The sequence below is a fragment of the Mytilus trossulus genome, chromosome 14 (assembly GCF_036588685.1).
Source record: "Mytilus trossulus isolate FHL-02 chromosome 14, PNRI_Mtr1.1.1.hap1, whole genome shotgun sequence".
Taxonomy (NCBI): domain Eukaryota; kingdom Metazoa; phylum Mollusca; class Bivalvia; order Mytilida; family Mytilidae; genus Mytilus; species Mytilus trossulus.
In genome coordinates, this window is record NC_086386.1 from 79217368 (window position 1) to 79236047 (window position 18680).

At 32.1% G+C, this 18680-nt stretch overlaps 1 pseudogene; it reads right to left on the reverse strand.

Moving 5' to 3' along the window:
* Positions 1-13503: 13503 nt before the first annotated feature.
* On the reverse strand, positions 13504-16655 carry LOC134698110 (uncharacterized; annotated as a pseudogene).
* Between the last annotated feature and the right edge of the window lie 2025 nt (positions 16656-18680).

Below are 18680 nucleotides of genomic sequence, written 5' to 3' on the forward strand. Positions count from 1 at the left end.
AAGTTACTACATTGATGAAAGTGTGGCTGCAAATACCATATAATGCATATATGAATCCATGTGTTCGTAGATAGTAGATGTTTTTGTGTCCTGTTAAATTGTTCCTTTTAAAATTGTTATACGATGATGACTGATGTACCCATATTTTGACTATTTTATTAATTGTGACTGTTTATTTAACGCATCATGTAAATGTAGCGGAATTTGATGAGACTGTTATTAAGGTAGATACATGGTATAAAAGCATATACCGCCATCTTGGATTGTATGATCACAGTAAAAAATCGGTCTAGTTATTTGACTAAATCTGCAAATTTGGAGACAGATTTGCAAATTTAAGGTTAGACTGTTTGATAATATAAAGAAAAGATGGTTATTTATTTTATTATTCAAAATATTTAAACAAATATATTTGTTTTTGCTTTTAGAATCATTTTTTTCAAATGAGTCATTTAAGGGAAGATAACTCTTTTAGTAAATATTTTATACTAGACTGATAGGGATTTTTTTTCGTTTTACTTGTAGCAAGAAAACAAGTTCGGTGACACCATTTTTTCTTTTTATTTTCTTAAACTATAGTACAAAACCTATCTTTTCACAATTTATTTCAAAATTCTATCTCATAGATTTTTTTTTATGCACGCAAATGTGTTTTTCCTTAAACAATCTAACCAAATTTAGGCAATTTTCAACGACACATAGCTTGAAAAATAGCACGGTGACCCATACTTTTTATTACATTTCTAAAAAGAGCATACTAAAATCTTCATTTTGGCTAAGTATAAGAAAATTCTGTCTCAAAAAATATTTACTTATGATCTACCTTAAAGTGGAAGGTTGGTGCTATAGAACCAGGTTTAATCCACCATTTTCTACATTTGAAAATGCCTGTACCAAGTCAGGAATATGACAGTTCTTGTTCATTCGTTTTTGATGCGTTTTGTTATTTGATTTTGCCATGTGATTATGGACTTTCCAAATTGATTTTCCTCTGAGTTCAGTATTTTTGTGATTTTACTTTATGCATATATGATTGTTTGGTAGTGATTAAGATTATGCATCATGTTAACTGCTGTCATCTATTTTTGACATTATACCTATAATGTATGATTTTTTTTGTTCACATATAATTGTCAAACAAGTTAAAGATTTTTCTAGCTATTAACACCAGGTTAAATCCATCATTTTCTACATAGAAAATGCTTGTGTCCAGTGAACTTGATGACAGTTGTTATTCATTCGTTTGATATGCAATTTGCTAACTTTAAGGTACTTTCCGTTAAGAATTTTCCTCGGAGTTTGGTGTTTTTTTTTTTATCTTATATCTATCAAACTTGAAATGCCTTCTACATAATTATGTATTGTGGTATGATAGTTGTTTTACTATTTCAATGTCAAATGGAAAATTGAATAAGAAAGCATTGATATAATCAATTGATAATTGTCAAACCAAAACTAAACAAACAATCAAATTTAAATCAATCTGGATATTTGTTTTGTTTGCATGAAAATAACCTATACATCATGTACATGGTAAAGGTATATACAAGGGCTATCTTACATATATTGATTTATCATATAATACATCTGTGTTAACAATTATTGGTGTTTTTGATTATTTCCAACTTTTAACACAATCATGACAATGTCATGCATGATTTTATAGAAATCTACTTCCCTTCAAAGGTTACAATAGCACTGTGTCTAAACCACGACGGCAACATTTGCTCGGACTCGATGGTATCTAACATCCGGCACAATGACGGAACACCAATAGACAAAAGAAAGGTAGGTTTCTCCTTATCTTTTAATTTTTTTATGATATCGAAGAATATATATACATATACAACTATTTTCTATTGTGAGATGCAATATTTTCTACAACCGTTCTATATTAACGGAGAAATAAGTCAAAATGCATGTCAAAATGACGAATTGAGTGAACCTTGCCTCGAAATTGTTTAATTTCTCGTCAAATAGTTTACATTGTACAGAAACAAAGGTACGGGAAGATAGATATTGACACGGAGATTACAAATTTATTTATTATGAGCATCTCAATAATTTTTTTCTCTGTGTATGGAACAAAAGAAATGGGTCATGTCAAAATTAAACTGGCCGGTTTCGTCAATGTATACAACCCGGTTTCGTCATAAATTCCAAAATGCATAACCCGGTTTGGTCAAATAAAAAAAATCATAATTGCATTACATTATAATTGATTATTTAACTTCAGCGTTCAAAAGGAGTTTTGTGGGTCGTTCGAAAACAAGTTCGTTCACCGAACAGCCGCTTAATATTTATATGAGTCTCAGATTCAAATAAATAATAAGCAAATTATTACTCTTTTAGAACACGAATATTTTAATTTAACTTTGAATTCCGAATTTTTTTAACAGCGTATTGAGATTAAAGCTCTCTAAATATGCGTTTTCTATATGAGTTATTGGAAAATATATTAAACATGTTTAAACTTGAAATTAAAGCTTACGGTCTTAAAAATTGAAAACACAATTGATATGCGATTTTCTCGCACAAAAGAATGGACACCTTTATAAGTAATCTAATCATTCAATGTATGTAATCTTTATACAGGAATCAATATAGTTTTGGCAACCAAAGGTGGGGTCGGGGCGTGCAACCTATACGTCATCTAGATTCGCCACTTATCTTATAAAGTGTATACCGAATTAAAATATTGTAAGAAATGAAAAAACATAGACATCCGGGAAATCGGATTATGTGAGTTGGATTATTTTTATTATAATTAATGGCGAATATCAAGTGTTTTTTTTTTTATCTATTTCTAAACATTTTTTTTAAATATATATAAAAGTTATATAGGAAAATGATAAGGCAGACAAATATACAAATAAATCGACTTGGCCGATATCCTAATAAAACTTATTGACCTTTTATTACGTTTTTTTTTCATTCTTTGCGTTTTTACACGCCCGTCCCAATTTTGACAGGACGTATTATTGTATACACCCGTCTGTCCGTCCGTCCTTCCATCCGCCCGTTTCTCCATCTTTCAGTCATTCGGTCCGTCCGTCCGTCCGTCCGTCCGTCTATCTATCCGTCTGTCCAGCATAAACATGTCGCACCGTTACTTCAGGACAGCTTATCTTATTTTCTTAAAATTTAACATAGTTATTTCTAATAATGGTCAAACGATCTGTAAACCTTATAGTGAAAATCGAATTAAATCTTTTTGAGTTACAGAAAATGTAAGTGAAACAGGAATGTGTTTTTTTTTAACATGTCCCGCCATATCTCAAAAACGAAGTATTATAACTGCATCAAACTTTATGCACTTCTTAGTTAAAAGGAAGCCAAAAGATTAGATTGAAAATGGCAGGATAACAAGTTATGTAAAAAGGGAATAAACTACCACTTAAAAGAGGACAGAATAAAGTGAAAAATAAAAAAAAGCAGGACAGAGATAAAACTGAAAACAAATGCAGGACAATATCCCCCCCCCCCCCTTAAGCCCCCTTTTTCATTCTTACAATAAATTAGTAGCTTCCTAAGAGTTATCTATAAATATAACTGAGGCATAAAAAATATTTGTGTCAGCGACAGCACTTTGACTCAGTCCATTCCCGAGTCTCACGCTTGTAATTCCATGGTTGTCTTTGGTTGCTTTATACCATATGCAATTTGAACATAAAATAGGCAGGTAGTTTTCTTGTTTGAATTGTTTTACATTTATAATTTAGGGCCCTGTTATAGATTGCTTTCATGCAGTTTGTGTGTTTTTCTCATCGTTTAAGGCATACGCTGACCTAAACTTGATTAATTCAACATCATGTTTGTGTCTAAAAGAAAGTTGTATCATTATCAATGTGTATGGGATAAGTGGTTACCGTCACTTCTTCTAAATAAGACCTAGATATAAATGGCGGTCATGTTTTGCAAACCAACTTTTATTCACATTGAAAATACAAAACTCTCAGATATTGTTTTCAAAGTTATCTAAAAGTTTCAATTGAATTCGAACTGTAAAAAAAAATGAATTTGAACTGTAAAAATAATGTGAAAAACATGCCTAGGAAAATAAATGTGCTTACCAGAAACAAAATAATAAGATACCAGTGTTTGCTATTTAGTATTTATATTCCATTTAAAATTAGTTTGAAGTTAAGTGAAATAAGGGATTCGCCTTTCATTAGAAAAATGTGTATTATCATAATTAACTATGTCCAAAAGTGCCGTTTAAAATAAATTTTAACACGCCAAGTTTACTTTACAATAAATATATATTTAAATTCTCGAAAGACAATGTTCAGATCAATGCCAAAGTTGCTTTTCATAAATTGTTTGTGAAAAATTAAAAAAAAAAAGGGTGATATATATAGACGAAACCGGGTGTTTGTGTAATAACAACATTGACGAAACCGGTTTATTTTAATTTGACATGACCCTTTTCTTTCGTTCCATACACAGAGATAAAATTATTGAGATGCTTATACTAAATACTAAATTATTCGAGACTTTTGCAAAAACATAGCTATGTGATAAAGCGAAAACGTGTATAATAAGGGTAAACTTGGTTGGGATCAGTTGTTAAGTCAGGGGAACCCCTAGTCAAACATTGATAATGAACTTTATATCATTATTGCAAGAAATCTTACTAACAAAAAATGAAAAATATTGTCTTATGACCGGGACGTCATCAACGTTTTTTATGTTTTACTATGGTTTAAAATACAATTTAGAATTAGATTAAAATTAATGTATTTAAAATAAGCTTTGTTTATTCGAAATATCATCTAACATGTTGTGCACACTGTTAACGTACACGTTACGCTGGTTATGCAGTGTGCACCTTTTTTTTCAGTTGTTTTAAGGAACTCTATTTTAAATACAAAGGTAAATAAAGGCAACAGTAGTATACCGCTGTTCAAAACTCATAAATCCATGGACAAAAAACAAAATCGGCGTAACTAACCAAAACCGAGGAAACGCATTAAATATAAGAGGAGAACAACGACACAACACAGAAACTGACCAAGCATCAGACAAAACACCACGAGAATAACAAATATAACATTAAAACCAAATACATGAATTTGGGATAGACTAGTACCGTGCCACGTCTTATCTCAAAAATAAGAGAAAACACAAACAACTCAACTTTAAAATGCAACACACACAGAAACGAACAATAATATAACAATGACCATCTTCCTGACTTGGTAAAGGACACTTTTAAAGGGGAATAAAAGTGGTGGGTTGAACCTGGTTTTATGGCATGCCAAACCTCGCACTTTAATGGCAAAGTTAAATATAACATTGAAATGACAACATAATATTACAGGACAACAATACAAATAAATAGGAGAACATATTAGACAAAGAAAAACATGATTAAAAGATAACAAAAAGCATCAGGTTTAAAATTCAATTCGCCAAAAACGCGCCTTGTTCACACAAGACTCACCAGTGACGCCCAGATATAAAAGATCGAAAGTGAAAAAAGTACAAAGTTGTACAGTACTGAAGATCAAAAGTTGAAAAGGTTTCGCCAAATACGGCATTGTTTTTATGCCCCGGGGTAAGAACATTCTTATTATATAGAACAATTCATCCTATTGCAAACAGTAAATTTTATCAAATGAATAGGAAAGAGATATACACAAAGAAACTGAAGTATTAACTAATTACATGAAACTAAACCTGAATACATAACGCCTAGATATAAAAGATCGAACGTGAAAAAGGTACAAAGTTGTACAGCACTGAAGATCAAAAGTTAAAAAGGTTTTGACAAATACGGCATTGTTTTTATGCACGGGATAAGAACATCCTTATTATATAGAACACTTAATGCTATTGCAAACAGTAAATTTTAACAAATGTATATGAAAGAGATATACATAATGAACCTGAAGTATTAACTAATTATAGAAAACTGAACCCGAGTTTATCACAAAATAGACACATCCGAATCAGTCCAGGCGTCAACGTAATTAAAAAAAATGTGACGTCACATACGATGGCGAAAAGGCAGAAACGTTATGCCACATTTGAATTTATGAAATTTAGAAACAGCAAGGACGTCACATATGAAAAACTATCATTCAAAAATGAGATAGAATTAGGATTGATTTAAGATTGTATTAGAACTAAATACTGATAATTCATTTAAACAAAATGCATTTTGAAATACTTATTAATAGCAATTAACTGTAATATATATATATATGTCCAGTTTGTTATGAATCCAACTTCAAACGTAAATAATCGTACAAAATTTAATATAATAAATAAAACACATTGCTATGGAATCGATAGAGAAGTGTTGATACATACAGAACCACAATCGTATTGTTAACAAATATATGTATTTGCTATTAAATATATATAAGAAAACATTTCGATATTCATCTGCAAATAGTCGAGTTTGGGCTGAAAAACACACATGGTATCGTTAATGACTGTTTTTGAAAATACAATTTAAAACTTTATTCGGTTTATTAACACAAACATACCATACTTAGAAATTGAAAAAAAAAGATCTACAAAAGAAAATAAAAAAGAGATCACACAGATAAGTCTTCGATGGCATGTCTTATGCATAAGGTGTTATTATCTTTTGATATAATGTAAGGTACTTGATTCGCACGCACTGATATAATGGTCAGTTTCTTTTCAGATTTTCAAAGGTGAAGTTTCGGTAAACGCTAATTATTTCGGCCTAACATTCGATATTTGATGAAGGATTTTTTACATTGTATTAACACTCCTACCTTATTTGATTCAAATGGCAATTTTTGCCGAATTTGACTGACATTGAGCATTTAACGCGGGTAGATTGAAGCTCTAAAATTAGAAAAATATTTGAAGATGGAAGTTAACGGCATTTTCCCGATGATTTTAGTCTTAAATTGAAATGACCGTATTAGTGTTCATTCTCAACATGTACAGGTAGTATGCTTTGTAATGCAATACAACATACATTTGTATATGAAGAATAACTACAAGTGCTTCACTACCATTTTAGACAAAACCTTTTTTTTTTAATTAGCAATAACGTTAAAATTATGAAGATATATTGTTTTTAAATGTAATTGTCATGTTTGAACCTGATTCATGTCCTTTGTATCGTCAAAAATTGCACTTGTTTATGTAATAAAGGTACATGTAGTCTTTCTAAACAAAATAACTAAAATTAAAAAAATGAACAACATTGTAAAACGCTACATATTGGGGCTAATGGAGGTAACCGAGGCTGCTCCATTGATTAACTCAATATAAAGGATTTAATACACTAACTTTTTATAACATTACTACAATAATCTTTGTTACATATATAGTCATCACAGCATTGTTCACAAAGGACTTTGTCTCCGTGTTTCCTCTCTTGCCAATGGCTATAGTGTTAGTACTTTTGTAATCCTTTAGGATTAGGTCGTTTTAACTGGCGTAATGAGGAGATAATTTTGACGTAGTATAATCCTGACTGATAAAGTATCACCGCAACCAGCAACTACAAAAAAAACCAGTACTACACGAAATAGTAAATACTGTAAACCAACTTATTTTCGCGGATACTTTATTTCGCGTTTTACTCTTTTTTGACAACTTCGCGGCTATTCAATTTCGCGATTATCTGATTTACTTAATGAAGTTTATTAAGGAAAGATCAAAGATTGACATATTCGTGACGATTTATATTCGCGTTATTTTTCTACTCGCGAAAGTCGCGAAAATAAGTTAGTTTACAGTACATTTTACATCTTGAATCCAGTCTAGATGATTTTCAAGTTAAAGGAGTAGGGCCACGAAGGGTAAAAAATGGCCCTGTCTTAGAAATTCACGAAATTAAGTCAGAATGATCCCTTACTAGGGTAGTTTATAAATTGATAACCATCAGACTTGTAACTCTGTCTGTATAATTTTCCTGAGCGTCAGAAAAGACCACGGTGAAATCCTATTTTAACAATTTGTGCGTAACGTCAAAATTGTTTTTTCTTGACGTTCTGATACTAATATAATCATTTTGCCACATGTATTATTTTGCAAAGTATTTCTTGAATCTCGTACACATAGTTCTTTCTTTATATATATATATATATATATATATTAACAGAAACTTACTAAAAGCCGGAGAGATTAAAGTGGCAAACAATGCTCCAGTTACATTAAGTACAATTGCACCGAAAACTCGTTTTAGTCTTTGATATTCACGAAAAAGAAATTGCAGACTATCAAAATTCTATAGCATAGATTAAATTCAAAGTTATATATAGTTTCCAAACACATTATAGCATATTAGTCTTATATTTGGCAGAAGGCACATTCATTGAAAACTGTAAAATATCTTGGCGAGCGGAGTACAGCCGATTAAACATCTTTAAAAATGTTTAACGATTGTTGTCTCTTTGGAAATCATGCCATGTCATCTTTTACATTAAGGTTCCACTAAAGTCAAAATATAGGACACTTCATAAACATCTAAACTTTGCCTGTATTTTACAACCTATAAGGAATAAAGTCATAAACTATGAGAACATATGTTCATTTAAACAAACTTTACATATACACATTGGGTAAATTGTAAATAAACTTGAAATTGTTATGTTGTGGCCAAACCGGTTCTCGGGGTGAACAATAAATTTTCAAAAAAATCTAGAGGCCTGCAAGACGACTTAATTTGCTTAAAATTGGTATGGACGAATACTATTACATGTAATGCAGGGCAAGCGCATGTTGATTTTTTATAAAATGTATTGATACTCGAGTTTTGGTTAATTTCATGTGTCTAAGTGAACGAATATCGAAGGTACAATACAGAAATTGGACAAATATGCCATTAAAACATATGCATGATATGTATGTGACAAATCAGCATGCGCTTGCCCTGCTTAATTTTAAAATTAAGAATGAAAACAATTCATATAGACAATACATATAATTCCATATGATATAATCATATAACACATAATATACAAAAGTACCGCACGTGCACGCATAAGCACCACGCTCGTTCTGAAGGATTTACATGCCTACTCTCATTTCAGCTTTTAGAATAAAAATACGTATGAACGACAATTTCATTCAACACTGCTCTGCATGTATACAACAACGGCCACTGACACACACAATATTTATAATTTATAGTTTTACCGTCTCTAATTGTACCTTAAGCGCGTGAATATATGTTCAATGTACAACTCTAAAATTAATAAGAATATATTTCAATTGTTCAGTGGATACGTTTCATATTTTCCCAAAGGTTTTTTTTTATCTAGTAAATGTTTTTAAAAAAAGGCTATACAAAAAGAATTGACAAAATGCTCCATCTTAGTTGTCAAAAGCGGATAAGTTCATTTACGGATTTACTTGTTAACTATAGAGTTGAATGAAATGATATAAATGATATTAAAGTATAAATGTAAGCTGTGTCAATTAAAGTTATTTATTATTAAAAACTGTAAATTACTACTATCGGTAGATAAAATCTATTATTAGGTCTTTCCACTTTTCTGTGGAAAGCCTATTGTATTTGTTCTGATTATTTTTTTTTTTTTTTTTTTCTTCCGCCTAATTTTGTTCTTGCGATAAACATTTGTTTCGCAATATGTCGCTTAGATATTTGGTATATGATATCGAACAGTTTATGCGCTTTTGAAATTTACCCTGCGTAAACGAATACTTTTCTTTGTAGGAGTTATCTCCCCAAACACTGTTTTCCTTGTTAGCGCAACTCCTTCGCAACCGTTAAATATTATGACAAATTTTAATTTACAAATTGTTCGTAACATCCTCAGAAAATTTTGGCTAATTTGGATCGAAGCGATTCGATGAAATTTTATAGGAGTTACCTCTCTTTACGGAATAAATTTGTCGGTATTTTTTTTAACTCATAAACCATTAACCGCATAACCCTGGAAGGTTTTTATTTGAGTCCCCTGATTCCTAACTTAGAAAATAGGGTCAAGGTCAAAGGTCAAGGTCATATTTTAGATTTTCATATGTCTTTGATTTCCCTATAATTCTTGAATGGTTATAGATACAGAAAATTTAAGCAGTGAAAAATGTTGAGTACTTCAAGGGGCAACTTTGTTACATTATGACTATATTAGTTTTACCATTGTGTAAGGGACATAATCCCCATTGATGGTTTATATAAAGCCATTATTAGACAAAACTCTTAAACAAAATGACCTTGACCCATAGGGTCTTTTGCAATGACATTGTGAAGCAATGACCTTGACAAAGGTTACAAGGTCAAATGTCAAGGTCATGTACATATGTGATTCGGGGCACTACTTGAAGAGTTTTATGTGTGTTTGCCTGCCAACCAACCAACCAACCAACCAACCAACCAAGCAATCAATCAATCAATCAATCAATCAATCAATCAACCAATCATTATCATGATCAATCAATCAATCAATCAATCAATCAATCGATCATGATCATGTTTAATCAATCATGTTTCCGCCTCATGTGTTTAATATAGGGTCCAAGATCTTTGTTTCTTTTTCGCTGTTTCAATTGACCCTATCCAACGTGTTTAACCAACCAACCAACCAACCAACCAACCAACCAACCAACCAACCAACCAACCAACCAACTAATCAATCAATCAATCAATCAATCAATTAATCAATCAATCAATCATGATCATGATCAATCAATCATGTATCCGTCTCATGTGTTTAATATACGGTCCAAGATCTTCTTTGTTTCTTTTTTGCTGTTTCAATTGACCCTATCCAACGTGTTTAACCAACCAACCAACCAACTAATCAATCAATCAATCAATCAATCAATCAATCGATCAATCAATCAATCAATCATGATCAATCAGTCATGTATCCGTCTCATGTGTTCAGTATACGGTCCAAGATCTTCTTTGTTTCTTTTTCGCTGTTTCAATTGACCCTATCCAACGTGTTTAACCAACCAACCAACCAACCAACTAATCAATCAATCAATCAATCAATCAATCAATTAATCAATCAATCAATCATGATCATGATCAATCAATCATGTATCCGTCTCATGTGTTTAATATACGGTCCAAGATCTTCTTTGTTTCTTTTTTGCTGTTTCAATTGACCCTATCCAACGTGTTTAACCAACCAACCAACCAACCAACTAATCAATCAATCAATCAATCAATCAATCAATCAATCAATCAATCAATCGATCAATCAATCAATCAATCATGATCAATCAGTCATGTATCCGTCTCATGTGTTCAGTATACGGTCCAAGATCTTCTTTGTTTCTTTTTCGCTGTTTCAATTGACCCCATCCAACGTGTTTAACCAACCAACCAACCAACCAACCAACCAACCAACCAACCAACTAATCAATCAATCAATCAATCAATCAATCAATTAATCAATCAATCAATCATGATCATGATCAATCAATCATGTATCCGTCTCATGTGTTTAATATACGGTCCAAGATCTTCTTTGTTTCTTTTTTGCTGTTTCAATTGACCCTATCCAACGTGTTTAACCAACCAACCAACCAACTAATCAATCAATCAATCAATCAATCAATCAATCGATCAATCAATCAATCAATCATGATCAATCAGTCATGTATCCGTCTCATGTGTTCAGTATACGGTCCAAGATCTTCTTTGTTTCTTTTTCGCTGTTTCAATTGACCCTATCCAACGTGTTTAACCAACCAACCAACCAACCAACTAATCAATCAATCAATCAATCAATCAATCAATTAATCAATCAATCAATCAATCATGATCATGATCAATCAATCATGTATCCGTCTCATGTGTTTAATATACGGTCCAAGATCTTCTTTGTTTCTTTTTTGCTGTTTCAATTGACCCTATCCAACGTGTTTAACCAACCAACCAACCAACCAACTAATCAATCAATCAATCAATCAATCAATCAATCAATCAATCAATCGATCAATCAATCAATCAATCATGATCAATCAGTCATGTATCCGTCTCATGTGTTCAGTATACGGTCCAAGATCTTCTTTGTTTCTTTTTCGCTGTTTCAATTGACCCCATCCAACGTGTTTAACCAACCAACCAACCAACCAACCAACCAACCAACCAACTAATCAATCAATCAATCAATCAATCAATCAATCAATTAATCAATCAATCAATCATGATCATGATCAATCAATCATGTATCCGTCTCATGTGTTTAATATACGGTCCAAGATCTTCTTTGTTTCTTTTTTGCTGTTTCAATTGACCCTATCCAACGTGTTTAACCAACCAACCAACCAACCAACTAATCAATCAATCAATCAATCAATCAATCAATCAATCGATCAATCAATCAATCAATCATGATCAATCAGTCATGTATCCGTCTCATGTGTTCAGTATACGGTCCAAGATCTTCTTTGTTTCTTTTTCGCTGTTTCAATTGACCCTATCCAATGTGTTTAACCAACCAACCAACCAACCAACCAACCAACTAATCAATCAATCAATCAATCAATCAATCAATCAATCATGCAAGCAAGCAATCAAGCAATCAATCATGATCATGATCAATCAATCATCTTTCATGAAAAATTGAAATTTAATATTGTTCTTGCGTCTCTTCTGAAAAAAAAAATCCACATGTTCTCTGAAACTACAAGTCCAATCGACCTGAAAATTTGCAGTCAGCAGGGCATACATGTACTGAAGGTTCATAAAAAAACTTTTTGCAGATATCTCTCAAGACTTTTCCTAGAAAAAAGAAACGGCAATGCCGTAAAAATCGCTTGCTTGGTCCGTAAATCTCAGTGAAAACCTACAATAAAATGTCCGCTCCTAGATTGAAATACTTATCTGTGTTACAAACAGGTGCTGAAAAATGTACATTATCAGAAAATAATCAATAAATGTGTTTCAAAGTTACACCGGATCAATTAAATCCAAAACATGCACTGCCCGTGGACTGTCATCAAGATGTCAATTTCCTACAATGACAAAAGAAATTACATTGTGTACATTCCATCTCTATAGATGTTGTCTGTTTAACGTCCCCACCTAAAAAGGAATAAAAAGACTATCTTTTCGTTATTATAAACCCGTGTCACGTGATGTGGCGCGCGCGCTGTACCTAAAATAAAAGAAAAACTTTCCAAACTAAACATGAAACTTCTCCGGTAACAATAATATAGACCCCATACAGAAACAAACAAACAAACAAACAAACAAATAAACAAACCCCCCCCCCCCCCCCAACCCCCCCAATTCAATTTATTTTAAAGGGGGAAAGACCCCCTACAATTGCTTTTTTAAAGCAATTGATTTATATTTGTGTCTATATTTTGTTTTCTTTAATGTTGTATGAAATGTCTGATGAATAGGTTATATTCATCAATAAAATACTTCATAACTTTTTTTAAAAGTTTGCTTAATTGAAAAAAAACCCAACAACATTGCAATATATTTAAATAGAGTTCACCATGTTCAAATACATTAGCAAGTGGAATACAAAGATAAAGTCAAGGAGACAGTGACCGAACAAGGATTGATACAATATTCTATTCTTCAACGACACTCTCCTCACTATCACTTTCGTCTACAGCTTGTGGAATAGATGCTTCATCTTCTAGATATGCTCCCAAATTCTGGACTCCATAAGATAAATCCTGATTATGCCTTGCATAACCAAGATACCAGAGTATTGATGCAATATGCGCACACACTCCCACAACACGTGATCCTGCTCTGCATTTACAGTACCATGCGGTAATTTCAGCAGATGTGTATTCTATCCACAAAATGTAGGTTTTAGAAGAAACATGACGGCTCTGAAGTTTCCCGCGTATCAAATGTTCATCCTCTTTATGTATAAGAATTTGACAATTGCCCTCCAAGTGTTCCTGAATGTAGCTAGTGCTAAGTTTTAGTTGATATACACCGCACGTTATGTTTCTCAGATCTTCTTCATCAAGAAGTTGAAAATCGTCTAAAGTATGATTATCTGGCTCTTTCCAAATTGTCTTACGTCTCTCCAAATTTTCGTCTTCTACCCTCTGTTTCAGTGTATTTACTCTTTTCGACAGATGCAACATTTTTGCAGCCAATGCTTCTTCATTGTCACATCCTTTTTAAACAAGAAAATATCAATTATAATACAAGTTAATAGTTTCACAATTTTTTGATCAAATATAAAAAAAAAGTGTGTTGTGATTTCCAATACAACTATTTTCAATTTAACCAAAATACACAAAAATTACTAACTCTTAGTCGCAATATGGAGAGTTGTCTCATTGGCACTCATGCCACATCTTCCTATATCTATATGCAAAAGAACAATAAAAATTGTTGCTTTATACATGCATTATCATGTGGTATTATTTATCATTTGTCTTATATATTTTGTTTAGATTGCTTCTTTGATTTATTTGCTTTCTAATGAATAGTAAGGGAAGGGTAAATAATACTTTTCAGAGAAAGTTTGTTTTCTTCCTACGTTTTCTTACAAATACATTTTTTTTTAACTAAGTGGGAAATGACAGCTCTCACAGTGCAAATTTCTAGTGACAAAAATGTGTCTTTAAAATATCACAAATTCGGTTCGATCACTTTTTATGATTTGATGATACACATACACAGTTACCAATACGAGCTATCTTAGTGAGAATGTTTACCTGGAGACAACGGCGGTAAATATTCATTTGATATTCCACATACAATGCAAACATAATCTCCGATATATGGAACTTGTTTATTTGGTAAAACATGACTCAGATACTTCCATCTCTTGATTCTTGCATTAGCAGATTCTACTACCCAACGGACCTAAAATGAGAAAAAATAGTAATTTAGGGCTATTTTCCTAAAGCATGTAGATCAAAGGTTTGGTTGGCTTGCTTTGTATAACTGTTTGCCCAAACATTGTAATACAATTTTACAATTGTAATAAATACATAGGTAGGGCTTTAGTTTATATATTGTTAGTGGTTGCTTGACTAAACATTTATACGATAAAAGCAAGCAATCCAACCAAACCTCTGATCTACACGCATTAGAAAAATAGCTCTAAACATAAAGTCTGCAATTTATAATTGGTTGCAATTAAAACTATGTCTGTCGATGTCAATTATATTATATACATTGTCATTTTTGCGAACAGTAACAGCAATACCGTCACGTGTGCAGAATATAAAACGTTTATGGAAGGTGTGCTACCTCAAGTTTTTTCGTTATTGGTTTGTTTAATTGATATTTGTGTGTAAAAAAAGCTAAAAATATTTTAACATGATACTATATAAAGTGACACAGTTTTAAAATTTGTTTTGAGAGTTATAATACAGTATTTTTGCTGTAGGGGTACAAACCTTAGTAACTAATCTGCTTGCATTGGCTTTATCTGTTGTCATCTGTTTTGGCCTTTCGTTAAAAAGCTTGGCATCTGTGCCTTTATCCCTAAATCATCAAGCAGCTCCAATGAGTCCCTGAACCCTCTATCAACTACAAATATATCATTTTCTTGTACCCATTCTTTGATATCTTCTACATTTGTGTTAAACACATGTTTGAGGATTGCCGCATCATTATTTTTGCAGTCGGCCATGTATGGTCCAAGAACAGTCACGAAGTATCCCGTAGTAGTAACAACTACCATTGGTTTAACAAGCGGTCGTCCCTTGTGTAAACTATATGACCGTCTTTGAAAATGAAAATTTCCGCTCTTCTGAATATACATATAGGTTCCATCAAGCACTAAGATAGCCTGTGTGTTTGTTCCATCCCCAAATAAAGTCTGAGCTAGTGGTCGTGTGTGCAGATTAACAACATCATCATGGCTGACGTGTTTAAAACCCAAATTTTCAGGTACGAAATTATTAACTAAAGCTTGTCTGACACACGAAATGGCTCGGCGTAAACTTGATCTTGATATGTTGAAAATGGTAGATAGCACTTTATTTAAAATTCCAGATTTTAATTTAAAAAGGAAAATTCCAAGAGAAGTTCTTGTGCTTCGTGTAGGTGTATTTCTTACTATATTTTTGATGTAGGAACGAAGATCATTAAAGTTGTCCTTATTTATACCGGTTAAATTGATAAAGTCAGAGTCAGATAACACTTTATCTGTATCAAAGTCAATTCTTGATTGTTCATTTTGTAAGGCTGTATATCGTAACTTCTTCAAAAGATCCATAATTGTAGATCTGTTAAGGATGACATTATCATTTGTACAGTTTATTTTACTTATTGCATCTTCTGTAAAATTGTCTTCCGTCAAATGTCCCGGACAACAGCGACATCCTGCAGGAATTATAACCTCTTTTTTAAGAAATGCAGAAAATCTTGCTTGTGATGGAACAACAATTAGCTTTGGTCCAGGCTTTTTGCATATGAAACAGTATGAATGGCTTTTTGATGTAGAAGGTATTGAAAGAGATATTGATGGTGGACTGGATAAAACAGTAGATCTACGTTTTGCTGGTGGAACATAATCTTCATCGTCAGATAATATATGCTTTTCAACAGAGGATTGTCTGGTTTCCTTAACATAGTATGTGTGCCTACACGTATTGCATATTTTGTCTTCTTGCTTATGTGTTATCAAAAAATTCTTCTTCAAATACTTTGCTACAGATTTATTGATTGATCTTCTTTCGTGTGGTTTAGTCCTTTTATTGCATAGAACACACGGGTAATTCTTTGGACCGCTTCCAGGCATTCTGAAGTGAAAGAAAGAAATGAATCTTAGTACGCGAACCACGATTGCAGTTTAGAACAGAAGATTTGATGCATGTGATAATGAACAGCAACCCAACAATATAAAACAGAGCAACAATTTTATAACACATCTGATTTTTATTATTGTGTATAAACATATGTATTCAGGAATGAAGCTTGAACGTACAATGTGTAATAAAATAATTCAGTTCCAAATTCTAAGTCACCGACACTAGTAGTCAGACTACAAACAGTATTTATAGATCATATCATTTTTAATCATTTATGTTGGACTGAATATGCAAGTATCTTAACTTGCTTAATTTTTATTACACATCAGAAAGGCAAGTTCTATATAAAAATAATTTGTTGGATAACAATTTCTTCTTTAAATAAAATCAAATGACAAATAGAAACGTTTCAAAAAAATGTTATCAATCAATCAGTAAGACTAGAAAATAATTAAAACAAAATAATATCAGTGGATCCATTCAAACAATCACAGGAATGAAAGTAATGCATTAGGTTTAATGATATTATATAAAAAAAAAAAAAAGAAAGAAAAACAAACTTTGTATACCAGTGGGCCGCGAACCCATGCTAAAAATGACACGCTAGTCTGAAGCGTAACACTCTAACCATTACACCACGTCGCCGTCCTTTCCAAAAGATGAAAACAAGTGGTACTTAAATTTAAGTCGGTACTGAAGCTAGTCGTCTGCTTTTGTTTATTTTGTTTTTAACATCAGTATAATATTACTGCTCTAGCTTAGTTATAAAGATATTTTTAAGACGGTTTTCATAGAATTAATTCGGCCTTAATTAAAAGCTGCCCCATTTCTTTTTGTAACAAAGCAGACCAATCTTAACTTGACATAACACTTCAAAATCTTTTTTAAGTGTTAAAATAACCTCGAAAGTGAACTTTTAATCAATTTTTTATCTACTTGTCATTTTATTTTCCTCAACTTTGTCCTGTGTTTCAATAAAAAAAAAATGTAACTACGGGAAAAAAATCCCCGTCGGCAGTTGACGAAGCTAGACTACGGAACTTTTTTTTCCAATTTTTATTTGTTATTTAAATCTGTTAATTAATTTTGACTTACCTCAATATGTTATCTCCATACTTCAATTGCAAGAAAAGATTCACATAATAGTCTACAGTATATGTCAAAGAAAACAAAAAATGCCGATCATGTCACCGCCCAGCAAAACGGCCTTCATCCACATTTCTTTAGGTAAGTGCAACAAACATGCGCAATGTAATTCCAAAACACACACACACAAAAAACCCAGAAAAATGATAGAATTTATTAAAAATAATATAAAAAGAAGATGAACTATATAAATTGTTTCTATTTTAATATAAGTTCGTGGTACATTCATTAGTTAGTTCGCCAAAAAATCTATCGTACCTCGGAAATAACAGTGTCGAATCCAGATTTGCTTGTTTGCAAAAGTTTACTTTTCGACTTGGCCACAGGCCTCGATCGACCACGCTAACAATTGTTGCAAACGATTTCAAAGTGTCAAACAATTAAAATGAGATTAGAATTACTTTGGTCGAGGCCTGTGGCCAATGCGAAATTGAACCAAGAAGTGTGAAATTCTTCGAAAATTTCGATGTTTTGAGCGTTCCGGTTCGATTTCGGGTGTTACGTCACATAAGTGACGTCATGAAAATATTTTTTTTTTACAAAATAACAAACAACGATGATGGTAGATATGTTTTAACTACAATATATCTACCTTGTTTATATTTATTTTTTGGTAATTTCACAGGGCCAATATAGGCACTTCGTGGCCATACTCCTTTGTACATTTTGTGTAATATAAGTACATTACTATTATTTTAAATTGTCAAGTTACACTAGTTTAATCAAACATAAAACATCATTTGCAACGTCGTCTTCTGAAACAGTTGACACAATTGTTTTATAATATAGCATTGCAACGTAAATTAGGTTATCGAACATGCGCATAAATTGTCCATCATCTAACTTCCGGAGTCTGCTAAAATAGATTC